The sequence below is a fragment of the Idiotropiscis lumnitzeri genome, chromosome 11, assembly GCF_059441095.1.
Source record: "Idiotropiscis lumnitzeri isolate Australia: NSW breed Sydney's pygmy pipehorse chromosome 11, RoL_Ilum_1.0, whole genome shotgun sequence".
Lineage (NCBI taxonomy): Eukaryota > Metazoa > Chordata > Actinopteri > Syngnathiformes > Syngnathidae > Idiotropiscis > Idiotropiscis lumnitzeri.
This window is the reverse complement of record NC_142401.1, coordinates 3,552,109-3,573,287: the sequence shown is the minus strand read 5'-3', so window position 1 is coordinate 3,573,287 and position 21,179 is coordinate 3,552,109. Positions and strand designations below refer to the sequence as shown.

At 43.3% G+C, this 21,179-nt stretch overlaps 1 long non-coding RNA gene across 2 annotated transcripts; it reads left to right on the top strand.

Moving 5' to 3' along the window:
* The first annotated feature begins 1,334 nt into the window (after positions 1 to 1,334).
* LOC148326792 (uncharacterized) lies at positions 1,335 to 11,200 on the top strand. Of its 2 annotated transcripts, XR_015845738.1 has the most exons (3): positions 1,372 to 1,419; positions 7,940 to 7,980; positions 11,033 to 11,200. It is a non-coding gene; the product is annotated as an uncharacterized LOC148326792 (long non-coding RNA). The 2 variants fall into 2 exon arrangements; XR_015845739.1 differs by lacking the exons at positions 7,940 to 7,980; positions 11,033 to 11,200 and adding an exon at positions 1,549 to 1,875 and having other exon boundaries at positions 1,335 to 1,419.
* The last annotated feature ends 9,979 nt before the right edge of the window (positions 11,201 to 21,179 follow it).

Here is a 21,179-nt window from a genome sequence, read left to right as displayed (position 1 = left end):
GAAGAACTGAAAGTATGTTTTGAACCATGAAGTATAAGCCCGTAAAACGTTTTTGGCTCATGTCTTTACTTTTTAGCAAATTCCAGTCAAGCCTTCCCGTTCTTCTTTGTATTTTGTGGTGTCGCCTTCGTACTTTGGTTCATGAAGTTTGGTTTGAACAGTAGATTGTGAGAAACTTTCACACCTGCTTTTTGGAGGTTGCTACCGATGTCACTCAACGTTATTGAGGGTTCAGGGTCTTTTTTTTATAGCGCGACGGCTTTTAAAATGTTTCTCTTGGTCGACGCGTTCAACTTCTGTGACTTAACTAGTTTACCGGTGGCATCTTCCTCATCCAGAACATTCCAAATGGTTGTACTGGCTTATTGCCTATGTTTGCGTAAAGACTCTTATTTAACTGTTTGAATAATCACTGGAGTAGGACATTCCTGGGCAACAAAACACACTTGTCAGTCTCCAATGTTCCAATTGTTGAGCTCACAGGAAAAAGTGATGTTTTGAAAGAAAAAGGTGCTGTCATCACATCCAGATGGAGGTACAGTATGAGGAAATAAAAGATGAAATGTTCAACTCTTGCCTCATGTTCATATGTTCTAAAATCAGTGGTGGGCCGTGCATTTCATACGTAGGCCTTCAGTGAAGTCCTACTTAGTCCGACTTGAATGAATCCCCCTCATATTACCATCATTTATGACACCACAATTGGAGAAATAATATACAGAAAGACACATACACGCTACTGAGCGAGTGTTGGACGACCTCAAGAAATGTTCAACTTGAAAATGGCGACGCAAGTGTATCTGCAATTAAATCCACATTTTTCCCTCCTTTGGCCATTGTGGTTTAAAAAAAAATCAAGAATATATTTCAGATTTTCTGATTGGCTATCGCAACTGTCTATCAACCTCCATTGAGACACAGAACGGACGCCCGCACGATTGTATCTGAAGGCCTCGGACCAATAGTGGTATTGTGAAATCTGCCTAGCAACACAAACTAGCTGAATTCTGATTGGATAAAAACTCTCACCTAAAAATTCAACACCAGGATAAAATATGACATCAATGTGAAGAATACGATCGTGATTTCTTGATTATGTTAGGCCAGCAGAGAAGGCCTTGACCGCCCACCACTGACTAAAATATATTCAGTGTGCAGAAAAATCAATTGGCCTCACTGTTGCATTACTTTTGAAAGGCAAGGCAAAGGCCTTGAGGTGCCCTGCCTGTTTTCCATCTCTCCAGTGCTGCAACACACCTGATTCACACGATCAGGATCATTATCCGGTTTCTACAGACCTTGCTGATTATCCGTTCATTTGAATCAGGTGTGTTGCAGCAGGGAGCGATGGGAAACAGACGAACAGGATTGCGTCCTGATGTACATGGAAATGCAACTTACTGCTTATCCTCAACTCAGGTAGGCCAACCGGCGACGGCATATTTAGAGAAGCAACTCTATTTTTCTCACATTCACACCTACGGTCAAGTTAGAGTATTACTTTATTTATTTATTTATGTATTTATTCTTTTATTCTTGACCATTCAGGTTCAACGTCAGCACCCTCAAAGTGGATGATGAGTCCCGTCTTTGAGCTTGATAGCTAAACTTTGATTCGATCGGCTTCGGTCAAAACGACTCGTGACACAATTGCACAGGAAAACAAAGCCAACCCGAAAATCGCTTTGCATGTACGCAGCTTCCCTCCCGAGTACCCACAATCAGTCTCGACTGCGTGCAATCCAACAGGTGTCCAGGCCATAGAACTTCCCTCCTCCCCCTCCGAGCTTCCACGTATTGCTGGTGGCTGCCATCCGAAGTAAACAAGCTCATGAGTCATTTGCTTTTCCTGGATGAGGACACTTGTGCAAGGGAGATGTCACTTAACAACGGGGCAGGAATGTTGCTCCGGCTGCTGCACTCAGCCACCTGCGCTCAATTGGAAGAGGGAGGAGGATGAGGAGGAAGTGTGTGTGTGTGTGTGTGTGCGTGTGTGTGTGTGACTTCTCGGCCTTATGATCTCATGCTGATGAAGAAACTTTGGATGACTCTGGCATTGTTCATTGTTAGTAGGTGTGTGCGTGCTTGTGTGTGCGCTCACATCTTTTTCGAGTAGTTCACGTGATCATCTTACTCGTGTTTAAGACGACAAAGTATGACGACCAGGATGGACGGAGAGAGAATGTGAAGTGAAAGAGAGAAAGAAATGGAAGAGAGGTGAACGTACAGTCGATTGTGAATTTTGAGGAACTCTGCTGGTGATTCACGCGATTACACACGCAAGCAATCTCCTCCCTCTGCAGCTGTACGGGTCACATGCGCAAAAAAATGATTTCACAACATCTTCGCTGTCCTTGGAAATTCCTTTTTTTTTTTTTTTTTCATGCAAACTCGGCCCTGCCCTCCATCTCCTCTTGTCAGTGTTTAAGCCTAAAAGCGAGGCAGGTGCACGGCTTAGTCATCCATCCTTTTCCTTTTTTTTTTTTTCCAAAACTGGCTGTGTGCTTTAGTGAGTCGTTACTCAGCTGGAAAGTTTTGAGCAAAGAGCCTTGCGAGATTGGTGTTTATCATATGCTTTGTTATCATGCCACTCATAACTGACTCGTTTTTATGTCAACAGTCAGCTGAGGGCTGGAACTTTCAAGGATGACAACTGACTCAGCATGATTGTTTTGCTGGCATTCTGCTGGATTTGGTGGAACCCCAAACATCGTAGCTTGCACCTTTCACTTAAAAAAATAAAAATAAATACAAATTCTAATGTCATATAAAAGTTTTATTTTTGATTTTGTGAATGTGGGCACAGTGCATAACTATAAGGTCCACCTGCATATAAGCCTCAGCAGCGCTTAAAAATAAACAAATGAATAAAAAACTAAACAAATAAAAATAAAAAATTAACGAAAAAAAAAAACTAAACAAAAAAAAACTATATACAAGTGGCACCAGGCTATAACCCGGAGTTTTCTCTGTTGAAAAATATTTAAGTTTACTGTATGTACAGAACGATTTTGTATTGTGAATGCACATAAAGGTACATAAACAGATTGTTAAAACACGGCAACAACTTTGCTCATTAAAACAGAACAGACATAAGAGAAAAAAAATTATTGAAATTATTTAGCGCATTTTCTGAACTATAGAGTGCCCCTAGTGGTGAAAGAAAATCCACAGAAATGCCGCGCCGTTGTATTAGCCACATTGTTCAAAATCTCGGAAAAAAGGTCGCGGCTTATAGTCCGGAAAATACACTATGTGATTACTGGTGATAGCAAAATGGAAAACTGTTAATGAAAAAAAATGATCATGCTCTAAAAAAGACTATTAAAATAAAGTGTGTATATGAAAAATACAAATTAACAAAAGTAAAAAACAAAACAAAAAACAATTTAACCAGAACAAGGACTGAGGCTTCAAACACAAACAATAAACAAGGACCGAAAGAAAGTAGGAAACTAAATACAATCAAAGTGACGAGACGACAACCAACACCTTAACCCGAACCCTTCCCACATTTTACGCCGACCATTTCTTAAACGTATTTCATATCTTTCGCGTATTTTCTTCCACTCCAGCTGTTATCCAGGGGAGCATCTGTGTGTTCCCGCCCAAGATTACGTGGACGTGTGTGAGTGTGTGTGTGAGTGTGTCGGCACGGTGATTCATCCCACAGCTGCCCCCCAACTGGCTGCGGCTCGCAAGTCCGAATGTTCAGCCTGCTCTGTTTACAACAAGCTGCTTTCACTCATGGAAACTCAAAATGTTGCCAGGTTAAATCATCCAAGAAATGTGATTGTTCCAGCTTGATTGCTCCGCACTCATGTGGACATTGAACATTTGTGCGGAATTATGAAACATAAAGCACAAGCAAAGGTTTTGTGTTTTATGACAAAATAATTTGTAGAATTGAAGTGCAGCCTTTTACATTTTACAGGTGTGGATTTTTGCATCATAATGAATGCCAATGCGACACTATAATGTATTAATTGTGATTTATTCCTTAAAAGATGGTTGACAATGGTACAGATCTGCACTTTGGCTAAATTGTAATACTCCAAATTAGCAAAGCGTTAATTACCGTATTATTACATGATTATTACACAATTATTGATAAAACAATATCTAGGAACAGCTCTGTTTTTATACATAAAGGCCTCAACACACCAATTCAACGTCGGTCGTCAAAAAAGTCGGCACATGCTGTCTTTTTGGTGTAGCGCGCCACTGTGTGAAGTCAGAGCCGTTGTTGGGGCGTCTGGAGGAGGCGTGTTCGCCCGATTCAACATGTACAATCAGGTCCGGCAGTCGGGTTAAACCAGGTTAGCATTAGCTTTGCAAAGCGTTTCACGTTAAATAGTTCAATCTAATTTTTCCGTCAGACAATTTCTTAGATTTAGCGCAATTATGCTAAGTTCAGATCGGACACGATATATCAGACTGCTCGCTTTTGCTCTCTGTGTTGCTTTGAGCAGAGAAGAGGAGAGACTCTTCTGTCAGTTAAGAAAAAAAAACTTGGATTATCGCCAGTCAATCCGGTGACTGGTAGTTGTGTTCTATTTTGGCTAATGCTAAATGCTATCTTGGTTGACAATTCCAAGTCAGTGCTCTCACCATGAGCCAACCATTTTTGCTGGAGTTTGAGAAAAAAAAATTATACATACGCTTTATGGGTAAAAAAAAATATCTGGAACCATCTTGGTGGCCGAATGATTTGCGCTGATACGGGTTCCATTTCGAATCGATTCCGACTGGCTCTTTGATACAGCCATGCAGTTTGTGTCAAGAGCGCCATTCATTGTGTCATCGGCAAGCATTCCAATTTCTAATCCTCCTCTACACGCACATTCATCTCAACCCTCTTGGCGCCAAAAAGAGGCAGCAGGAGAAGCTTGAAAGAAAAGAGAAAGGGCCATCGAACGGACGGCGAGGAACGAGAGAGGAGCTGAGGAACAAGCGAGCCAGCGAGTGAGAGAAAGAGAAAATGAGAGGGAGAGACAGCATGGATTCTTTTCTTTTTGGGGGCCTTAAAGACGTGTTTCCCTCAGATGTTGGCTCTTCTTCAGATGCTAATGGTTCGCTCTTATTCCCAAGCCGGGCCTTAGCATAACAATGCGGTGGAAGTGAAAGAGCTAAACCTCTGCTTTCTTAAAGAAGCCAAAGCTGGGCTTTTCTTGTGGACCAATGCCCCCTTGGCTCTTTGTGCTCCCAATGAAAGGCCCGTGGAACGCAAAGGCCAGGTGATCACAGAGTTTACTGAAAACGAGACTGAAACAACACGCGGGCCGGGGCTAAAATTGCTTCGGTGAAGTCATTAAAAGCCGGCAGAATTGCCCAAATATAGCACGCTGGCGCCAGGCCAAAGCGCTGCTTCTCAAGTGCGATGACAGAAGTTCTATCGAATATTAACAGCTTTTGCTTTCAAAGCTGTGCTGAATTATGTCTGTTGCGCCAATCCAACCCAAATGTTTTGACTGTGTGTACCGGGCTGACTCCGAGACGCGCGGGTCCCATCTGAAAAGCACTCACAGGCCTGAAGGATTTTTGGACGAACAGCGTTGTGACCTTGACGAGACCTCAGCAGATACGCTTGTAAGGCCCCGATAGGCTCTGATAACAAATACGGAGCGTATGCTTTTTCCCGTTATCATTTATCAGGCAAGAAGGAGCCGAGTCAGAGGCAAAGGACACCGAGATACGGTACGGGTCGCGCTGGCTGCACCGACACACGATGGCTTCATCTTATCCATCTTTTTTGTCGAGTCAAAGTGGTCTTGTGTGTCATTCAGATGTCGGGATTTTGCATCTGAAGAACCCAAAAAAAGCATCCGTGCATGATGCCGTTGGAGAGAGGCTAACAGCGGAGGTTCATCGTTTAAAGCTTTTGGTTCAAAAGTTTGATGAGCCGCTTGCCCCTCGCTGCACTACTCCCCCCCCCCCCCCCACACACACACACACAACACACACCTATGTCTTATGCCGTCGGTACTTCCATGCTTGCATAGTCTGTCCTTTTTAAAAAAAAATTCTCGTCCCCAACATGGTTGTACGTCCGTGACAGAAGGACGCACTATTCCGTCCTTGGGATGGAATGCTCTTCTCTGATTACTATGATGCAAATTTTTGATTCCATCGATTGAAGATGGCCTATTCTTAAGGTCACAGGTCAATAAAAAAAGAGGCCTCAACTCTTGACAACAGTTGACTAAGTAGCCCCCATTTATCAGGTTTTACTCCATTAACACCTCTGATGTTCTCCACTTCCCTCCAACCTCCCCCCCCCCCCCGATCATCCCACTTTATGCAAAAGACGTCCGTCCAGGTGCAACAGTGAGGAAGTTCGCACCTCTTCAACAGCGCCACGCATTCTATTTACATGCAAAATGACGGCTTAGGTGGCAAATATGTCAACACAGGTGTGTGTGTGTGTGGGGGGGTGTGTGTGTGTCACCGGAGCGGCTAATCTGTTTGTCCCGATGCTGTCTTGTTTGCTCGCTTCCTCTTGAATTGCTTGTGAGGAGGTGCGTGAACATTTGATTGAAATGTGGCGGGAGAAGAACGGAAAGCGCTCCAAATGCGACGCTCCCAAACACAAGCCTGTGTTTACTTGTGTTGAAGTGAGCAATTTGTGCGTAGGCCGAAGGAAATGGTCGGTGGTGGCACCCGGCGTCATTTTAAGTGGAACGCCTGGCGCCACGGCGTCAGGCACATCACTCACTGATGCCAGGCGGGGTTTTTTTTTTTTTTTTTTTTTTTTTTTCTCAGCGCTCGCTAAATGACACACAGCTGGGCGGCATGGAGACAGATGTCACTGCTCTTATAATGTGCGTGGCCTAATCTCCCTCTCCCTCCCACTGTCGGTTTTTCCCTCCCTTTTCCTTCTCTCTCACACTCTGGTGTTTAGCCGGGCGGCCTCCCTTCCTCCTCCCTCCCAGGATCCAGACTTCGTGGAGCCGATGCTGCAAAAAAATAAAAAAATAAATAAAATCACTTCCTGGAGCTGGTGCTCACTTCCTTTGCTTTTTGTGGGACTTCCTGTGCTGCCTCTGTGATCAGGCCTGGTTGGAGCGGACTCTCTGGGAGCAACATCCTGATGCACAGACAGCTGCACAGATAATTCGCTCGTTCTGCTTTTGTCAGGACTTTTTTTTTTTTTTTTTTCGTTCTCTCTGCAAGTCTCCAGGGGCTTGATTTTCCCTCTGTACTGTATTTTCCATTTACGCTGTTGTGCAGCAGGTTTTTTTTTTGGCAATGCCAAATGAGTTCGAGTGATATTTTTGAATGCAACAATTTGGAATATCTTGAGGTGATGTTAAGAATTTAGGTAACTGTGAGTGGATGAATTTGTTGAAACCAAATCGCCACAACCGGCCCACGTTCCGTTTTCCGAGCAGTTGGTGCTGTTTAATGTATTTCGGGCTGACGACGGCAAGCGAGAGTGGAACGGGTGGCCACCGCAATTTGAGCATTGCAGGAATGCGATCACATGACGGACACTGCATGTGATAAACAACTTTACTAGTGTGATGATTTTGCCCTCGAACAGCAAACCCTGTAATTATCCAAAAGTTATAATTGCACTTTCCCCAGAAATGGTTGTAAAACCCCCCAAGCTTACAATAGTTCAACATTTGCGTTCCGCCAACCGAAGAAGCAACATTTTTTTTTTTGGATTCGTTTTATGCTTAAAAACGTCTTTCTGCTTTGCATGAACAGTTAGGAACCGCACGACCTTATCATAGCAAGTACATCACATCAGTAGGCCGGATTGTAATATTCAATTTATTCCTTAAACTGACTAAAGCGTAAGTTGGCCTATAATTTCGTTCATCATAAAAACGACGAGATGAGTTTCCAACAGTAATATTGCCTAAATTCTACGTTACCTTGCCATTTCAGTTTCTCTTTCGCCTTCTTTTAATTGTCCTTCTTTATATTTCAGGCAGTGTTGGATGTCCTGTGGCACCATGCTGCCTCTCGCAGGTCAGTCTTGGTACTACGCCAGACATTGGTTTGCGATGCTTCAGGTAACACCATGAATGTGGTTTACTCAGAGATTTCTTCTTTATTTATTTATTTTTAAATATTCAATTTGTGTGACCACAGCGAGAAGCTCATCAAAGTCAATCCTGGGTTTCGTCCGAAATCTTTCCTCAATTTCCCCGGTGGCGTTAAATCCTGTAATCGGTCAATCGCTGTTGCTCGCTCGCCGTGTTGACTCTGACGATACAACTTGGGTCATCTTCGTAGTCACATGTCCGTTATTATAATACATTCAAGCGGGTTATGATGTAAACACGGCCCCGGAAGCGAGCGCAGACTTCCCGCAAGGAGGAGGCCTCGGTGGATGAGCAAGCAGAAGCAGGGAGCTGTGGAAGAAAAAGCGGCGTGAGGAGTGAAACGTGTAGGAGGCGCACTTAAAAAGAAGCGACTGTTTGAGTGGCGACGCCGCTCTGTCTGACCTCCCACTTTTTTTTTTTTTTGCATCACCTATCATCCTTGAATGTTCCGTGACTCCCACGTCAGCATATGTTCACCTTATGTCACTCGCTGTTCTTTTTGGGACACCGGTGACAGGCGCGTGGGAGCGTGGCGGGTCACGCTTGTGGTGAGACGACAGTGACGAGCAGGACTAGCCGAGGGATGGCGGCTCACATCCTGGCGTGCAAGTCGAAGCAGCCTACAGTGGAGCGACGGGCTCGTGCCAGTGAAGAAGTCATCTTGACATCCGCTGAGGTCAAGCGGTGTGCGTCTCTTTTGAACTAGAGGCCTTCTCTACTGGGCTAACATAACTCCAAATCAAGATTTATTCGTCACATTTATGTCATGTTATAGCCCAGTTTTGTATTTTTAGGTGAGCATTTTTATCCAATCAGAATTCAGCTAGTTTGTGTTGCCGGGCAGATTTTCTAGTACCAGTGGCAAGTACTCTACATCCGAGGCCTTGAGATTTAACCGCGCAGGTATCCGTGCTGCATGAATGAACGGGCTCCTCGAGTTGATCGACAGATGCGATAGCCAATCAGATCACGAGTTGGTGACAGTGAGGCCTTTTTTTTCCTGTTGGAGGTGACGAGCGCGTTTTGTGATTCGATAATCACTTGTGAGAGGGCAGCGCTACGCGGAATCAACACCAGACAGGCTTAACCGGCGACCGTTCTAAAATCTAAAATCTATTCTTGCTTTTTTTAAAGCACAACGGCCCGACGGAGGGAATTTAATTGCAGATACACTTGCGAGGCCATTTTCAAGACGGACCTTTCAGGAGAAGCTGGCTCTCATGAGCCGAGGTCGTCCAACACTCCGTCTGTATATTATTTCTTCATGAATGATGCTATTATGACGGTTATTTATTCAAGTTGGACTAAGAAGGACTTCACTGAAGGTGTGAAATGCATGCTCTGTGTCACCAAATTGTATCCTTCATGCAATGGTTTCGATGTTGCTTATCGCTTTATGTGGCAGATTTTTTTAAATAAGCTGACATGGGCAATTTCACCTGAGATCTCAATGTGTCTGCAATTTGAACTATTCCTCACTGCAAAGAAATAGCCGTAGAGCAACAAACAAGTCAAGATTCCTCCGAGAGATAGCGCTATTTAGTAACAACCTCTGGTCGGCTGTTTCACTTTCCGAACTCGGAAAAACAACAGCCTGGCTGATAGCATCAGTGCAATCTCACTCGGAATCCGTCACAATTAAGGCCGTGTAGTATTTGGCGCTCATCCTCAGCGCGTCCCGCACGTATTCTTCAGCTGTATCGCGCATCGGGCACGGCCCGCGTGGTTCAGCGTGGCTGATTGCTGAGTGACAGGCGGACATGACAGCCAGCGTTTGCACACGTCCTCCCCTTCCTGAGATGCTGCTTGGCTCAGCTGCGCCGCCGCAAGGAGCTCCGCATGGCAGTGGGCGAAGTGCACACGCAGGAAGAGGTGACATGTGAAACGGCAAAAACAGCAACACTTTGTTTGCTGTCTCTGAAAAGTGCTGAAAGCTTTGCATGGTCGCTTCGTATCCAAAGATCTATTTGCGGAATGTTTGACTTTCAGAAGTTACACTTTTCATTTACAAATTATTCTTGATATTTACAGTTCATGTATCGAGGAAGTGGCAGTTATCTGGAACAGAAGATAGCACACAATTAAGTCATTTAATTTAACAAAGTGAGGATTCAGAAAAGGGATGGATGGATGGTAGAAAACATGGCTTTACTCTTACCGCTATTCCTGGACTAAAAGCGCATAAAGCGCACCTGTACATAAGCCGCAGCAGCTCTTTTATGAAAAAAAATAATATATATATATATATATATATATATATATATATATATATGTATGTATGAATAAAATAAACCCAAACTATAGAGTGCCCCCTACTGGTGAAAGAAAGATCCACTGAAAAGCCTCTTCGTCGTATTTGTCGCATGGTTCAAACTTTACGAAAAAAGTAGCGGCTTATAGTCCGGAAAATACGGTAATATGATGAGATTCCAAATGCCGTTATATCTTCATCAATATCCAAAGTCTAAAAAGTTTTCCAGAACTGCTTTGTCAGGATTACTTCATTTTTTTTTTTTTTGTGCAATTGTGACGTACTTGCAGTTAATGTTTGAAAGGGTTAAATGTGCTCTTCAGAAAAGCACATTCCTCTTGGAAAGTGCATGAACATGAGAACACAAATGTTCTTAATATTTTGTCAATAAGGTTATTTATTGTCATTTTTTTTTTGACGTGAGGGGGGCTCATCAATTTATGGGATTCAAAAGTTACACATTTGTGTTTTAATGCTTGGGAAAAATAATTTTCATTAACTGGAAAGCTCGAACATTCTTAATCTCAAATCAACCCGAGTATGTTTTTTTTTTTTTTCCATACAAAAGAAGATGCTTTAGGAAAGCCCAGGGATGAATGTGTAATGATCTCGAAATAACCTAAGGCCCCAACCCCCCCCCCCCCCACCTTCTTTTCTATGTCCTCTCTCCCTCCTCCCCTCGCTGTCCTTTTTTCTCCCCTTTTGGGAAACATGCCTTTCCCAGCTGCACAGCCCCCACAGCAAGAGGCCAGGCCAGGAGCACAGCTGGCCAGACTTGGTGGAGCCAGTCGACAGGCGCATGGAGCGCAGCCCGCCCAGGGCCCGCTTCCTCCACAAACATGCCCAGGTGTGGGGCCTCCGAGCTGGGCTTCTGATCTCTAAACAGCACAGTGTGTGTGTAATGTGTGTGTGTGTCGTAGGGAGGGATGATAGGATGAGGGCTCAAGAAGGCAGAAAGGGGGGGTAATATGGTGTGTATGTGTGTGTGTGTGAGCAAGCGTGGGGAGGGCGGGGGTGAGGAGGACGGGGGGGGGGGGGGACGGTCATCCCTGCCGAAGCTGTGTCAACATTGTGTGTTAATGTGTTTGAGTATGTGCATCTGTATCTGCATGTGTTTGCATTTCGGGAAGCGGGGGTCACTCCCGGGGTAGTCAGTGGGCAACAACAATTAACACAGCACCGGAGTTGAATTGCGTCTCAATTGTTCGTGGCCTTGTGCCATGAACGTGTAGATAATTACGACACGGCACTACAAGTAATCACCTACGTCTAAAAGTCACAGGAGTCGCATCACTTGCTCATGCGGAGCAGCGGCTTGAAATGAAAACACTCTTCAACAAATCCCATTCGGAGCGCCGTTATTAGTCACTTCGTAAATCACCAAACCCATGCAACTGTATTTGATACGTGACCCTCACTCGGTTACGACGAATGGCGACCTCATCGACCGACCTGGTCGCCATCCAAAAAAAAGCATTTGTGAATTGCGAGATACTTTCAAATTCGCCTAAACGCACGCAGGACCGAGTACACCAGATGAAACATGGCGTAACAGGAGGCCTTTGCTCTGAGGTCACATCAGATAAGACGAGGCCGGACGGCCTCGGATAAGCCCTTTGAACGGCTCAATCTGCAGAGTCAGCGCCGGGGAGATGTTCTCGCCTGCAGCCGTTTCACATGACGACCGCTGATGGCCGGCTTGTTTGCGGCCTCGTACTGCTACTAATTAAGTGGAAGAACCCAAGACCTTCTGACTGACTGCCTTGTCTATTGCACCCCCCCCCCTCCCACACACACACACACACACACACACTCAGGATTGCTCATGCATGCATGACAGACACTCACGCAAATACATGCACAGACTCCCAGACTCCGATCTGATGACGACCCCCGGAGACTCACACATGGAGGAGGTGGCCCTCTCGTGGAGGATTAGAAAAGGCGAGGCGTTTTGGGACGTTGCTGCATTGGAATTTTTCAAGATCTTTGGCGGGCTTCACGCTACGCGGCTGACTAGCTAATTAATTTAAAGGCGACGAGTCACATTTTTTTTTTTTTTTTTAAATTGTGGCTGTACTTTTTTTCTCACGCCGCTTTGCACTTTTGCTTTGGTTCCAGTTGTGGATGTGAACAAAATAATTGCAAATAAATGATGGGATGTAAATAGTATTAGGGAAAAAGTGATTTTTTTTTTTTTTTAATATTTGAATAAGACATCCATCCATCCATTATCTGTACCGCCTCTATCCATGCTAGTTTCCCTAAGAGGGCCGTTATGAAACCATGAAAACGTTTAATTGTCCCGTCATACAGTATGCACATGCATAACATATTGACAAATAATTCGTTTTAAAATCCCAAGTCAGTCGGTATTAGTCATTCCTTTGGGAACAAAAACATACTTCAATATGTGAAGATTTATTAGTGTAAAATTCCAACATTAGAAATGAAAATTTGACATTTTGAGAAATCTGAGACCCCCCCAAAGGTGTCTGATAACGCTGCAGTTAACATGCCAGACCAGTAGTTGGCGATGTAACGCTGCAATTAAATACCACCAAATAACACATCCCTCTATTGCAATAATGGAAACTTCACCGCCTGCAAATTTCTACGTCATCTCCAAAAGTCTATCAATGCGATAAAAAAAAAAAATTCCCTTCAGTCTCAACTGGTTGCTCACGCTTGACATTCCCATTGACGGATGTCTGTCTCTCGATGTCAGCCCGATGATTGACAGGTGATCTGTCCAGGGGTCACCGCCCTTTGACCCTGAATGCTATAAAAACTGCACCGAATCAACTCGAACTTCTTAGTGTACTTTAAACAAATTTTTCCACGATATCATTTTCCATTTTCTATCTTCATTCAATTTCCACCTGAGCTGGAGACAGTCTACTTCGAGATGTGTTGTTCTGCGCTCCCACCGAGCCGAGGTTAAAGCCCAGTTAACCTCTCAGGTCCGAGAGAATTCCACAAGCTGTCAGCTGTTTTTTCCAGGAGAGTCCCGCCTAGGGGGGGTCTCAGGGCCTCAACGCCTCAATGCTGGGAAAGCTCACGATGTATCTCTGCGACGAGTATCAACATAATTAAAGTGTTTGAACAACCCTAATGTGTGCACACACACACACGCACACACTCGTATCGACTGTGTGAGCCGCGCCGCGACTGCGATCTCACACTGAGCACGCTTCGGAGTATTTGCAAGAAAGGTTTGGGGAAGTGCTAGTTGAGCCGGATTTGTGTGAGTGTCAATTTGTGCGTTTTATTGTTTTGCTTGTGCGCCAAGGCGGAACGGCAAATGATGGCTTGCTCACCTGTGCACACACACACACACACACACACACACTCATCATTATTCTGACCTCTGCATCTTTCCCCGTGCTCACCTGTTTGTTCAGAGGACGTCTACACCCCGATCAATTTAAACAGAGCGCCAATGTTTCCACGCTACCTGTTTGAACAGCTGAGTGAGGTGTCAACTCTCACGCGTCGCACAATAGCACAGAGCGGCTTTTTTTTTTTTTTTTTTTAAGTGAGACACACAGTCACATGCGTAGGCCTCGTTCTGCTCTGTTCCTTCATTTGGACTTGGATGTGTTAAATGCTGAGCCACTCCAAAACATTTTCCTCCTTCTTTAAAATAGCTCCCTGATGGACTACAATGAGAATTGTGGTTTTGTGTCGCGCATGCTTGTGGTCTGCATCGCTTGCTATATACGGTGCAAGGACTTGGTTCCAACATCTAATTATGTGTGCGCATTGATGGAAAAGGGATTGCGCACATATACTCGTGTCCAGCAGGAATCTGTAATTGTGTAAATGTGCTCGGTGGATTTTGGAGTTTGGGAAGCAGCGAGCTATTGAAGGAATGCTCTGGTGCCAGTGAGACTGGGGAGCACGGCGGCAGATGAGCTGCGGTGGAGCTAAATGAGGAGCTGCACCGAGCAGCACGACTCTCTCATGTGTAGGCAGCTGCACTCCACCATCAGCTGCATGTGGAGTGAATATGCTCGTGTGCAAATTAGAAACCACAGGCAAGTTGTATGGACAATAGCGTTGGTATTATCGGAATTGTTTAAATGAAAACTATCTCGTTTTTCCATTTATTTGTTTTGGAGGACAACAGAGCTTCAAAATGCACCAAGTTGACAGCATTGAAGAAATTGTAATTCAAATCCTGTTCCTCGAGGGCCGCTGTCCGCCCTGTTTTCCATCTCTCCTGTCCTGCGACACACCTGATTCAAATGATCAGGATCATTATCTAGCTTCAGCAGACGTTGCGGATTAACTCCTTATTTGAATCCGGGTGCGTTGCAGCGGGGAGACGTGGAAGAAAGGCAGGACAGCGGTCGTGGAGGAACAGGATTGAAGACTCTTTCCTGCATGCTGAGCGACAACATGACAACATGGTACGCCCATGCTAATGTTTGTGTTTATTTTTTTGTCATTGACATTTCTGACAAAGATGAATGCGGCAATGATGAACGAGCAACTTATGGTGTTTTATGTCACCCATTATGGCTAGGATGGGCCCACTAGGAATTGTGACTGACCAGGTACCAGATAGTACCTCATTTTGCCATTGTAAAATAAATAGTACCGGTATGTGGTTATTTTGGGATTGCTTGAAGATATTTTTGGAGTGATTTGAAATGGCATTTTTGGCTTATGAAGTATCTGGTTAAGAAGCACTAGTAAAAAATTGTGGCCCCCGACAACATTCAGATCAGGGGTGCCAAAGTCATTTTAGCTCAGGGGCCACACGTAGGAAAATGTATTATCAAATGGGCCGGACCAGTAAAATTATGATCTATAATTAAAAGCAATTGGTGTCAATATGTAACTATGCAGCTTGCATGTTGTCCGGGTCAACTGCAAATATATTGCAAGATATAAAATAAATCTATGAAAAAATTAATTAATTAATTAATTAAAAAAAATATATTAATTGTTTTCAAATTTTGATTAATTTTCAAATGTTCCTGCGGGCCAGATTAAACCCGTTTGTGGGCCTGACATGGCCCGCGTGCCATATGTTTGAGACCCCTGGTTTAGATTGTCCTTCCCTGGTGTCGCTGTCAAATTTGCTGTTGGTTTAGTAAATATGTTCAACTCTAAAAAAAAAAAAAAAGTGTTACGTGCAAGTTCTATGTCAGTCCACCATTGTTCTAAAATCCGAAATCACCGCCTCGCATAAATGGCTCCTTAAAAAAATTGGAGCCAGTTTGATCAAATAGGCAGTCAGAGAGACAATTATGGATCAAATTGAACACAGTGGGCTCGTTGGCGTCTTTCTGTCGCTGGCCGGCCAAGTTTGGGGGTCCGTGCGGAGGGGTTTTGAGGCTGCGGTGCAGCCTGAGGCCTAGCTGGACTGATTTACAGGCGGCGTGGGGACATGTGCTCGGGATACTCCCAAAGCAGCCTGGTGGGGGCCAATGCAGCCGCTCCGCTGCTGCATTGCACATCTGGAGTCTAGACTCAGTGGCTCTGCCTAGCGCCTCACTCCCCTCCCTTCTTTTTGCTCTCCACATCACATCACATCCCTCAGCCTCAGCTGCCGCGCCTTCATCCACTGTTTGCGTAGCTGCCCGTCTCTCTATTTCGCTCCCTCCATCCCACTTGCTTCGCCTCTCTTCACTTTCTCTCACTCTTCTCCCTAATTGTTGCCCAGCGCATGTGATGATGGACAAAAAAAAAAATAAAAATCCAGAAATGCATGTGGAAGGAATCACAGGGGGGGGGGGGGGGGGGAATTGTTATTGCTCCCTCCGAAAGCTGGAAAGTGGCAGCGAGACCCTCCAGTGATCTTTGGAGCAATCGAGGATCATACATCTGAGACAAAGTGCAGTCATTGAAGCATATTGCCTCGGACATATCTAAACAGAAGAGCGATAAACGTGATCGCTCACACACTTACTAGTGGCTCCTTATGGTTCGTGTCCAAAAAAAGAAAAAAAAAAAAGAAACATCTTTTTCAGTTCAATTTAGACAAGACTCAGATTGTCTTAGCATGCTTGTGCATTTTTTTTTTTTTGCTAGGTCTTGGTGCCCAAATCAAATTTCAAGTGACCGTTCGGATATCAATCTGAGTCAATCTGCTTGTCTACACGTTCAAAAGACGAAGGAATAAAAACTACACAACTTGGGAAAAAATGTTATGTATTTTTTTTTTTTTTTGCATATTATTGATAGTTTCTAATTATGGAAATATTAAGTTCAAATGACCAAATGCATGGCATGCCACTGCTTGAACCATGTAGTGTACAGAAAATGCATGCATGGACTTTTCCTGGCATGTACGTTACATAAGAGATGCATTGTCTTCAAAAATGAAGGACACACTCAGCTTCATAAGATAAGTACCTCGACTTGCAAGATATTTTAATGGATATTTATATTTCAAATCAACCAGCAAAGTCTTCTTGCTCACAACACAATTGATCACATTTGCACACAGGGGGAATGTCACAGAAGGAGCAAACTGACGGGAGTGTCGGGAATTTACTGCAGGCTTACAGAGGCCTCCCTTTTTTTTTTTCTCTCCATGTAGTCTGATTTCCTCTCCAAGTAACAAACATGCTTCTTTTTTTTCCTTTTTTTTTTAACGACAACGTTCACCCTATCTTATTCACACCGTGCCCTCCGCTGCAGGATAAATGGTGGCGTTCAGCTCGGAGGTGTTTAACAGGTCATAAAAGGCAGCTACGTGATACTCTTCAACAAGGCTGGAACCTGTGTGGCGGCTCGCCTGACTGTCGCCTGCCGGCCTCCCCCTTTTTCCTCCCCTCAAATGGAACAAATTATCCAGCTGCTTGGTGAAAACAAGGTAATATTCATTTTAGAACGAAAGCGAGCGGGCAAGAAAGGAAAACATCTGGATCGCAGCGCTTGGTGTTTGCCCTCTCTGGAAGCCATTAGAAAAGAAATCGAGTTCCTCGTTTCAATTCTGTCCGCTCACGTTTGCGTTTAACACCAGTTGAACTTTTGCACATCGTCGCGCCACCTGTATCAACTGTGCATGCCGTTCTGCTCTTTTGTTGTGATCGAGGTAGAGGCAGCGCAGATCGTCAGAGGGGGAAAAAAAAGAGCACCCTGAATGCAAAAGATGGGTGTGCAATGAAAAAAAAAATTAAAAAAAAGAGTTCCCAACACGTTAACATTGGCCAACTTCTCTCATTGGAAATGTTTCCGCCGATGCGAAACGTGACAAAACACAGAAAAGCTGACTCAGCAAAAACATTTTTTCCCCCCGTTTTCCAGAAAGAATAGTGTGGTTCAACGTGCGTATAGCCGACAACGGGTTTTTGTTGTGCCTTTCGTGAGGGCAGCATTGTCATTGTGACACGTACGTCAACACGTCCCACTTGGGATGACCCAACTTGACCCAAATGTACTGGACTCATCCGGCACCGTGTATATTTCCTTTTTCGTTGGCAGAGCTAAAACACAGACAAAGTCTACCTGCAAGAGCAAACCCTTTTTATCAGCTCATCGGCCCACCTTTGACCCCATCAATGGTTTGTATATGCATTTAAATGTCATTAAATTAATTATTTTTTAACTAATTAATCACAAAGAAATTCCATGATTAATGGCAATAAATCTCAATTTTTCAACAATTCTTCTTTTTGAAGCCTGTAACAGATATTTACTTGAATAATATCTTAAAATGAATGCAAAAATATTAAAATATATTTGATTCTTGAAAATGGAGTTATCTTTACAGGCATTTTTCAAAACTGCTCACATGCACCTCACTCCAGCAGTGTTGGTTTGCAAGGTCCAGTGGTAACTTCAGCAAAGTGTTATTTTTTTTCCCAATTTTTTATTTATTTATTTTTTTTATAAAATCATGTGCTGACAATGTACAACTAATATGCTACAATATTCGCAAAGTATGCAAATTACTTTTGAAGAAAATCAAACGGATTTCACTCAAGTTAATTCATCTCTAGAGTTAATTCTGGCAGCCCCAAATTAAAGACATTTTCTTCTTTACATACGAAGAATGACAATACGACGCGACAGGCCTACATTGAGTTCCCGATTGGGGAACAGCCACGGGAATTGGCAGCCATTCGTCTCATCAATTTCCGAATCATCTGGCGTTCACTTGCATGCGTCACACTTGCACCGAAACGCTCGCTTTAACGTCGTACAACAGCGAGTTCAACGTTACGCGCATAACGCTTTTCCACCCTCGGTGACGTCTTGAAATAGAAAATTCAAGGCTGTCTAGACAGAGTAATTATAATATTCACCTCAAAAATGACATTAAACCGGAACAATCGGCGTCTGACTGAAATAAGTAAGGTGTGTTGTGACGTGTGTGTCCTTTTATAATAAACCAATTGGAAAATTACAATTTAATTTTTTTTAATTTTATTTTTTTGCCAGGTTTGTATGTCACGCAAGGAAATCATGTTTTAACATGTTATCAGCAATCTCAGATTTCAGGTATGAAGAAATGCGACCCGGCTGCTGAAGTAGATGCTCGTGGATATGATTTGAATGCGGATAAAGAGGTGAAGAAAAACAGCGACGCAGCTGTGCTGTGTGGAAATGATCGTTTATGACCTTTAGTTTGATCAGTTAAGTGTTCCCTTTTTTCCAAGTTTTGTTTTCAAAATATGTTCAATGTTGAACATGATAGCGGTGGCATTGGTGGTGTGCAGCTGCACTGGGATCAATTCCCAGTCAATGCACAGGTCACCATCGTCCTGGGATTGTGAACGCTCAGGTGTTGTCGTGACCCTGATCTGAGTAAGCTGCACTGAAAATGGAAGAACAAAAAATAAAAAAATAAAAAAATTAAGGATTACAAAATATCCATCCGGTTATGGAAAAATCTGCCACATTTTATCTGGATTATTATCTGCCGACATCCCTGTGACGATCAGGTGCTCCAGACTCCCTTCCTCGAATGTGATTAAAATAGCCCGAAATAAAGGTCATTGTTAAACGTGCTTCATTGTGTCACGTGCAGGTGTGTGATCGTGAATGTGCATCATTGTCAAACCTGTCAGGCATGGACTTCGTAAAACACTTTTTAGTGTGTATCTGCGGCTGTAAACTCCTTCCAGTGTGTTCACTTGTATTGTAACAAAGTGACTTGAGAGCTTTTTTTATGGCCATGTTATGACGCCCTGAATGGTCCAACCATCTGCAGGTGGTCCTTAAAACTTTGACTTGAGCTTGTCGTGTCATATCCTTGATCTGTGGCAATTTTGCATGACAGAAAAAGTTTCCTGCTAGAGCCTGGAAATATTCAAGTTAGTTGATTTTTTAACTCATTTTACTTGCATCTATCTCTTTTTTGAATTGATTTTTTTAAGGTCAAAGGCCAGCTGTTGCATATTCCAGTTGACTTAAGGCAAGAAGTAGGGTACACAACATACAATTTATTTACCTCTAAGAAAATGAAGCCTCGCAAGGATATCTCCGTTCAGCAGCAGTGAAAATAGCTGCTCCGGTAAATAACATTTTCAAATAATATTTGAACAGATTATAAGATTCTCTGGTTGGACGTTCAGCACTGTTGTTTCATCTGCGAAGGCTGTGCAATACTTTGGGGAAACGATCAATATAAGCCTCGATGTTATTGTTTTGTCTCCTAAAATAGAAATGGTGTGGTCCGATAAATCCGACTCTCTAAAAAAAGAAAGCTCATGATGATGTTGATGCGACATCAGGAGGTTCTCAGTCTAGGCCAAGGAAATCGACTTGAGGAGAATGTGAGAGTTGGGGAAAAAAAACGCTTTTCCTAGTGCTAGACAGTCAGTCTAAAAGAGTTCTTAGAGTTTCCATTTTTATGTACAGTGTGTCCTTTGTTTGACCTCTGCAGCGCGGGGAAATAATGAAAACTAAACATGGCGCTTTGAAGTGGGCTCATGGAGATGGGATCTACAAGTTATTGCAATACTCCTCTCTCTATTGCTCTCCCATAACTCTGGGATGAATTTATGTAATCCGAGCGCATTCTTCCCACAGCATACCCACCCCAAAGAATCAATAGATGTTTGAACGAACAAGTCATCTTAGATGGGTTTCCTCTTTTAAGGTTAGCGCGACGCGGACATATAAAACACTTATATTATTGTGCCAAGTTATATTGAGTGTGAAACGCTCACTTTTTGAAGAAAACCTATATGATACGATTAATATTTTTAATACAGCCTAAAACGGTGATAACAACACGTCCTTAAAATGTCTTATATTTTTCCTCAAATGGGATTCAATTTGACCTGAGGCCAGCCACTTTGTAGTAAAGTATAAGGTGTACTAAGGGCGCCCCCTTGTGTCAGAAGAAAGAAACACTTGAAGAAATATTAATTGAAAGTAGACTCAATATATTTAGACAATATATACACTCACATTTGCATTTAAAGGGAATATATAAACATGATTGCAAATAGCCCAATACAATAATATTAATAATAAAATAAATATTAACAATATTAATATGCTAATAATACATGTGAATTTTTAAAATTCCCATTCATTCGATACTCAGCATGTTCAAAAAGTCAGTGATGCGTTTACGTGATGTGACGCGTTCATGTTGTAAAGAATTGAATAACCCCTCCCTTTTGAATAAACGCTACTCAACGCCACGTGATTAAAACCTTTTTTTTCTTTTAAACACGCGTTCTAGCCTCAGGGCTTTTTGACCGTCAATGTATCACAAATTAATGTCTAATCTAAACGAAAAATATGTACTGTATTAGTGTTGCAGTCGTTTTTGCAAGTCATGTGACAACTGTCCCGCGCGGTTTTGTAAATGAACAGCAGATGGCGCTGCGAGTCAACAATCCCCCAAAGCCGTTACAGACGCGCAGATATGACGTCGCAAGAGGTCCGTTATC